The 7500-nt window shown below is 57.3% G+C and overlaps 1 protein-coding gene across 4 annotated transcripts in view; it reads left to right on the forward strand.

Moving 5' to 3' along the window:
* Window positions 1–7500, forward strand: part of DIAPH2 (diaphanous related formin 2) — a 1596586-nt gene that overhangs the window by 967981 nt on the left and 621105 nt on the right. The window lies entirely within an intron of this gene.

Genomic DNA, 7500 nt, shown 5'->3' on the forward strand with positions numbered 1-7500 from the left:
TCAACCCTTGTCTCTTCCTCCCCCCCCTGAGAGTGCCGGCAAAGGTAGGGCACAAATCTGCTATAACATTGACTTCAACCTTGGCCCCTCATCCCTTCTCTCCTCCCCAAAGAGCGCCAGCAAAGGCAGGGGGCAAATCTGCTGTACACCAGTGATCTGTAACCATGACTTCAACCTCAACCATTGTCTCTTCCTCCCCCCCCCACCCCCCCCCACCCCGAGAGCGCCAGCAAAGGTAGGGGCAAATCTGCTGTACACCAGTGATCTGTAACCATGACTTCAACCTCAACCCTTGTCTTTTCCTCCCCCACCACCACTCCCAGAGCGCCGGCAAAGGTAGGGCGCAAATCTGCTATAACATTGACTTCAACCTTGGCCCCTCATCCCTTCTCTCCTCCCCCAAAGAGTGCCAGCAAAGGTAGGGCGCAAATCTGCTGTACACCAGTGATCTGTAACCATGACTTTAACCTCTACCTTCATCCCTTGTCTCCCCCCCTCCCCCAAAGAGCGCCAGCAATGGTGGGGACCGTTATCAGCAGGAACAATAAGTCCTCGGAGGGGTTATTTGGAGTTGAGAATCAATTACCAGCCATGTCTCCAAGCTGCGTTGCAAGTAGCGCGCTGCGAGTTTGGGAAGTGCTGATTCTGGGGCGCAGCGGGGTGAAAACACTTTGCCAGCACTTTATCCTGCTGGAGGTTTGCTGAGACCGAGGTGCTGGGAGAGGAATCGCTGCAGCTGTCTGTAACACCGCCTGGCAGGGGACGGGGCAGCAGCACATGGCGGGATGGTGCAAATCACATGCGGAATGGAGGATGATGGGAAATACTCATGGCTGCCATGGCATGATGTCACAGATATCAATAATGATAAGAAGAAGAATAGGCTGAGCTGATGAGGGATGGATGAGGAGATGAGTAGCTGGTTTACTGTCAGCCCAGATGAGGTGTGGCTTCATGTGGGAGGGGCCTAGACCTGCCTGTTTGGCAATCCTGATGTTTATCGCAGAGGATGGTCAGAACTCCTGGACGCTACATTCACCGGAAGCCATGAGCCTCCTGGCCCTTATTAATGATAGACAATATATTCTACTGGGATTCTTACTGAGAAACCTTCAAGAGCAAGTCCATGGCTTGATTGGTTGATGAAAGAACTATAATGTGGGGGCAGTTCAGTGAAGAGAAGTATAATGAAAGCGCTATATCGAGGGAGCAGTACGGTGGGGATAACCGCCATAATCAATTTCCACGTAAACCAGAGACAATGGGGAACAAGTCAAAATTTCTCAAAAAGACCTTCCAGGGGTGGGGCAGGGCACATAATGCAGAGGTGGGACAGGATAAATAATGCAGGGGTGAGGCAGGACACCCCTGCAGGGGTGGGGCAGGACACATAATGCAGGGGTGGGGCAGGATAAATAATGCAGGCGTGGGGCAGGACACATAATGCAGGGGTGGGGCAGGATAAATAATGCAGGGGTGGGACAGGATAAATAATGCAGGGGTGGGGCAGGACACATAATACAGGGGTGGGGCAGGATAAATAATGCAGGGGTGGGGCAGGACACATAATGCAGGGGTGGGGCAGGATAAATAATGCAGGGGTGGGACAGGACACATAATGCAGGGGTGGGGCAGGGCACATAATGCAGGGGTGGGGCAGGACACGTAATGCAGGGGTGGGGCAGGGCACGTAAACCAGAGACAATGGGGAACAAGTCAAAATTTCTCAAAAAGACCTTCCAGGGGTGGGGCAGGGCACATAATGCAGAGGTGGGACAGGATAAATAATGCAGGGGTGAGGCAGGACACGTAATGCAGGGGTGGGGCAGGACACATAATGCAGGGGTGGGGCAGGATAAATAATGCAGGCGTGGGGCAGGACACGTAATGCAGGGGTGGGGCAGGATAAATAATGCAGGGGTGGGACAGGATAAATAATGCAGGGGTGGGGCAGGACACATAATGCAGGGGTGGGGCAGGATAAATAATGCAGGGGTGGGGCAGGACACATAATGCAGGGGTGGGGCAGGATAAATAATGCAGGGGGGGGACAGGACACATAATGCAGGGGTGGGGCAGGGCACATAATGCAGGGGTGGGGCAGGACACGTAATGCAGGGGTGGGGCAGGGCACATAATGCAGGGGTGGGACAGGGCACATAATACAATATTACTAGAAAGTGTGAGGCCTCAGGTAAGTGTGGCTAGGATGTTTGAGGATTTTCTGGACCCCAGTTGTACCTCCCCACCTCCTCGTCTGCTACACACAGGTGTCAGCCCAGATAGAGGAGTTAAAGATCACCAGTAGCTGAATTGTAGGAGGGGGGGGGGGGGGTAACAAGCCGCAGTGTAGCCAGCAGGGTAATCACCGAACAAGCTAGTTACTCCACAAATCAATAGTTACCTCAGACTGGCAGCCATTACATCTCGCTAAATGTCAGATTCCCCGAGTCTGAGGACATAAATATTCATTACAGCCTCTAGAATGAGCTCTGCCAGGAGATGAGATGCTGTTTCTACAGAAATAGATTAAAACATAATGTGCCATTGCTTATCATGCTTACAAATAATGAAGTCTAAATTAAAGCCGGTTCACTGACTGGCCAGATAACAAGGAGATTGGGGGAGGGGAGGGGGAGGCTGCAGGGGGGGGGGGGGGGGAGGCTGCAGGGGGGGAGGAGGAGGCTGCTGATTGGTCAGTCAGGTCTGGTTGGGTCACTGACTGGCCAGATAAAGGGAGAGATTGGGGGAGGGGAGGAGGCTGCAGAGTTGCTGATTGGTCAGTTAAGGTGGCCATACATCAGGTGACTTGGCGACCGATCACCCATCCGATTTGATTATCATAATTGAATGAAAATTGGTGCCGCCAAGTGCACGCCTGATCGAGGATCCAACCAATTTCAGGCCGAAATTGGCCGCATGTATCGGTCGGACATCCTGCTAGATGTAGGGGCGACGTGCTACATCTCGTGCGCATTGAGAGATATCGGGTGACTGCGCAGTATCGGTAAGCGATGACTGCGGTGACACCCCGGTGCTGTTTCCCCATTGGTATAAATGTGTATGTATGTGTGCATTTATACATTACCTGCCCTGTGGCGCGGCGCCCGACCGTCTCCCGATTCCCAGCTCTTCCGTTACCCCCATACACGCTGCGGCGCATAGTATGTGTGCATTTATACATTACCTGCCCTGTGGCGCAGTGCCCGACCGTCTCCCGATTCCCCGCTCTTCTGTTACCCCCATACACGCTGCGGCGCATAGTATGTGTGCATTTATACATTACCTGCCCTGTGGCACGGCGCCCGACCGTCTCCCGATTCCCCGCTCTTCCGTTACCCCCATACACGCTGCGGCGCATAGTATGTGTGCATTTATACATTACCTGCCCTGTGGCGCAGTGCCCGACCGTCTCCCGATTCCCCGCATTTCCGTTACCCCCATACACGCTGCGGCGCATAGTATGTGTGCATTTATACATTACCTGCCCTGTGGCGCAGCGCCCGACCGTCTCCCGATTCCCCGCCCTTCCATTACCCCCATACACGCTGCGGCGCATAGTATGTGTGCATTTATACATTACCTGCCCTGTGGCGCGGCGCCCGACCGTCTCCCGATTCCCCGCCCTTCCATTACCCCCATACACGCTGCGGCGCATAGTATGTGTGCATTTATACACTACCTGCCCTGTGGCGCGGCGCCCGACCCGTCTCCCGATTCCCCGCCCTTCCATTACCCCCATACACGCTGCGGCGCATAGTATGTGTGCATTTATACACTACCTGCCCTGTGGCGCGGCGCCCGACCGTCTCCCGATTCCCCGCCCTTCCATTACCCCCATACACGCTGCGGCGCATAGTATGTGTGCATTTATACACTACCTGCCCTGTGGCGCGGCGCCCGACCCGTCTCCCGATTCCCCGCCCTTCCATTACCCCCATACACGCTGCGGCGCATAGTATGTGTGCATTTATACATTACCTGCCCTGTGACGCGGCGCCCGACCGTCTCCCGATTCCCCGCTCTTCCATTACCCCCATACACGCTGCGGCGCATAGTATGTGTGCATTTATACATTACCTGCCCTGTGGCGCGGCGCCCGACCGTCTCCCGATTCCCCGCCCTTCCATTACCCCCATACACGCTGCGGCGCATAGTATGTGTGCATTTATACATTACCTGCCCTGTGGTGCGGTGCCCGACCGTCTCCCGATTCCCCGCTCTTCCATTACCCCCATACACGCTGCGGCGCATAGTATGTGTGCATTTATACATTACCTGCCCTGTGGCGCGGCGCCCGACCGTCTCCCGATTCCCCGCCCTTCCATTACCCCCATACACGCTGCGGCGCATAGTATGTGTGCATTTATACATTACCTGCCCTGTGGTGCGGTGCCCGACCGTCTCCCGATTCCCCGCCCTTCCATTACCCCCATACACGCTGCGGCGCATAGTATGTGTGCATTTATACATTACCTGCCCTGTGGCGCGGCGCCCGACCGTCTCCCGATTCCCCGCCCTTCCATTACCCCCATACACGCTGCGGCGCATAGTATGTGTGCATTTATACACTACCTGCCCTGTGGCGCGGCGCCCGACCGTCTCCCGATTCCCCGCCCTTCCATTACCCCCATACACGCTGCGGCGCATAGTATGTGTGCATTTATACACTACCTGCCCTGTGGCGCGGCGCCCGACCCGTCTCCCGATTCCCCGCCCTTCCATTACCCCCATACACGCTGCGGCGCATAGTATGTGTGCATTTATACACTACCTGCCCTGTGGCGCGGCGCCCGACCCGTCTCCCGATTCCCCGCCCTTCCATTACCCCCATACACGCTGCGGCGCATAGTATGTGTGCATTTATACATTACCTGCCCTGTGGTGCGGTGCCCGACCGTCTCCCGATTCCCCGCCCTTCCATTACCCCCATACACGCTGCGGCGCATAGTATGTGTGCATTTATACATTACCTGCCCTGTGGCGCGGCGCCCGACCGTCTCCCGATTCCCCGCCCTTCCATTACCCCCATACACGCTGTGGCGCATAGTATGTGTGCATTTATACATTACCTGCCCTGTGACGCAGCGCCCGACCGTCTCCCGATTCCCCGCCCTTCCGTTACCCCCATACACGCTGCGGCGCATAGTATGTGTGCATTTATACATTACCTGCCCTGTGGCGCAGCGCCCGACCGTCTCCCGATTCCCCGCCCTTCCGTTACCCCCATACACGCTGCGGCGCATAGTATGTGTGCATTTATACACTACCTGCCCTGTGGCGCGGCGCCCGACCGTCTCCCGATTCCCCGCTCTTCCGTTACCCCCATACACGCTGCGGCGCATAGTATGTGTGCATTTATACACTACCTGCCCTGTGGCGCGGCGCCCGACCGTCTCCCGATTCCCCGCCCTTCCATTACCCCCATACACGCTGCGGCGCATAGTATGTGTGCATTTATACACTACCTGCCCTGTGGCGCGGCGCCCGACCGTCTCCCGATTCCCCGCCCTTCCATTACCCCCATACACGCTGCGGCGCATAGTATGTGTGCATTTATACATTACCTGCCCTGTGGTGCGGTGCCCGACCGTCTCCCGATTCCCCGCCCTTCCATTACCCCCATACACGCTGCGGCGCATAGTATGTGTGCATTTATACATTACCTGCCCTGTGGCGCGGCGCCCGACCGTCTCCCGATTCCCCGCCCTTCCATTACCCCCATACACGCTGCGGCGCATAGTATGTGTGCATTTATACATTACCTGCCCTGTGGTGCGGTGCCCGACCGTCTCCCGATTCCCCGCCCTTCCGTTACCCCCATACACGCTGCGGCGCATAGTATGTGTGCATTTATACACTACCTGCCCTGTGGCGCGGCGCCCGACCGTCTCCCGATTCCCCGCCCTTCCATTACCCCCATACACGCTGCGGCGCATAGTATGTGTGCATTTATACATTACCTGCCCTGTGACGCGGCGCCCGACCGTCTCCCGATTCCCCGCTCTTCCATTACCCCCATACACGCTGCGGCGCATAGTATGTGTGCATTTATACATTACCTGCCCTGTGGCGTGGCGCGGCGCCCGACCGTCTCCCGATTCCCCGCCCTTCCATTACCCCCATACACGCTGCGGCGCATAGTATGTGTGCATTTATACATTACCTGCCCTGTGGTGCGGTGCCCGACCGTCTCCCGATTCCCCGCCCTTCCATTACCCCCATACACGCTGCGGCGCATAGTATGTGTGCATTTATACACTACCTGCCCTGTGGCGCGGCGCCCGACCGTCTCCCGATTCCCCGCCCTTCCATTACCCCCATACACGCTGCGGCGCATAGTATGTGTGCATTTATACACTACCTGCCCTGTGGCGCGGCGCCCGACCCGTCTCCCGATTCCCCGCCCTTCCATTACCCCCATACACGCTGCGGCGCATAGTATGTGTGCATTTATACACTACCTGCCCTGTGGCGCGGCGCCCGACCGTCTCCCGATTCCCCGCCCTTCCATTACCCCCATACACGCTGCGGCGCATAGTATGTGTGCATTTATACACTACCTGCCCTGTGGCGCGGCGCCCGACCGTCTCCCGATTCCCCGCCCTTCCATTACCCCCATACACGCTGCGGCGCATAGTATGTGTGCATTTATACACTACCTGCCCTGTGGCGCGGCGCCCGACCCGTCTCCCGATTCCCCGCCCTTCCGTTACCCCCATACACGCTGCGGCGCATAGTATGTGTGCATTTATACACTACCTGCCCTGTGGCGCGGCGCCCGACCCGTCTCCCGATTCCCCGCCCTTCCATTACCCCCATACACGCTGCGGCGCATAGTATGTGTGCATTTATACACTACCTGCCCTGTGGCGCGGCGCCCGACCGTCTCCCGATTCCCCGCTCTTCCATTACCCCCATACACGCTGCGGCGCATAGTATGTGTGCATTTATACATTACCTGCCCTGTGGCGCGGCGCCCGACCCGTCTCCCGATTCCCCGCTCTTCCATTACCCCCATACACGCTGCGGCGCATAGTATGTGTGCATTTATACATTACCTGCCCTGTGGCGCGGCGCCCGACCGTCTCCCGATTCCCCGCTCTTCTGTTACCCCCATACACGCTGCGGCGCATAGTATGTGTGCATTTATACATTACCTGCCCTGTGGCGCGGCGCCCGACCGTCTCCCGATTCCCCGCTCTTCTGTTACCCCCATACACGCTGCGGCGCATAGTATGTGTGCATTTATACATTACCTGCCCTGTGGCGCGGCGCCCGGCCGTCTCCCGATTCCCCGCTCTTCTGTTACCCCCATACACGCTGCGGCGCATAGTATGTGTGCATTTATACATTACCTGCCCTGTGGTGCGGTGCCCGACCGTCTCCCGATTCCCCGCCCTTCCATTACCCCCATACACGCTGCGGCGCATAGTATGTGTGCATTTATACATTACCTGCCCTGTGACGCGGCGCCCGACCGTCTCCCGATTCCCCGCT

This window comes from Hyperolius riggenbachi, chromosome 8, assembly GCF_040937935.1.
Source record: "Hyperolius riggenbachi isolate aHypRig1 chromosome 8, aHypRig1.pri, whole genome shotgun sequence".
NCBI classification, from domain to species: Eukaryota; Metazoa; Chordata; class Amphibia; order Anura; family Hyperoliidae; genus Hyperolius; species Hyperolius riggenbachi.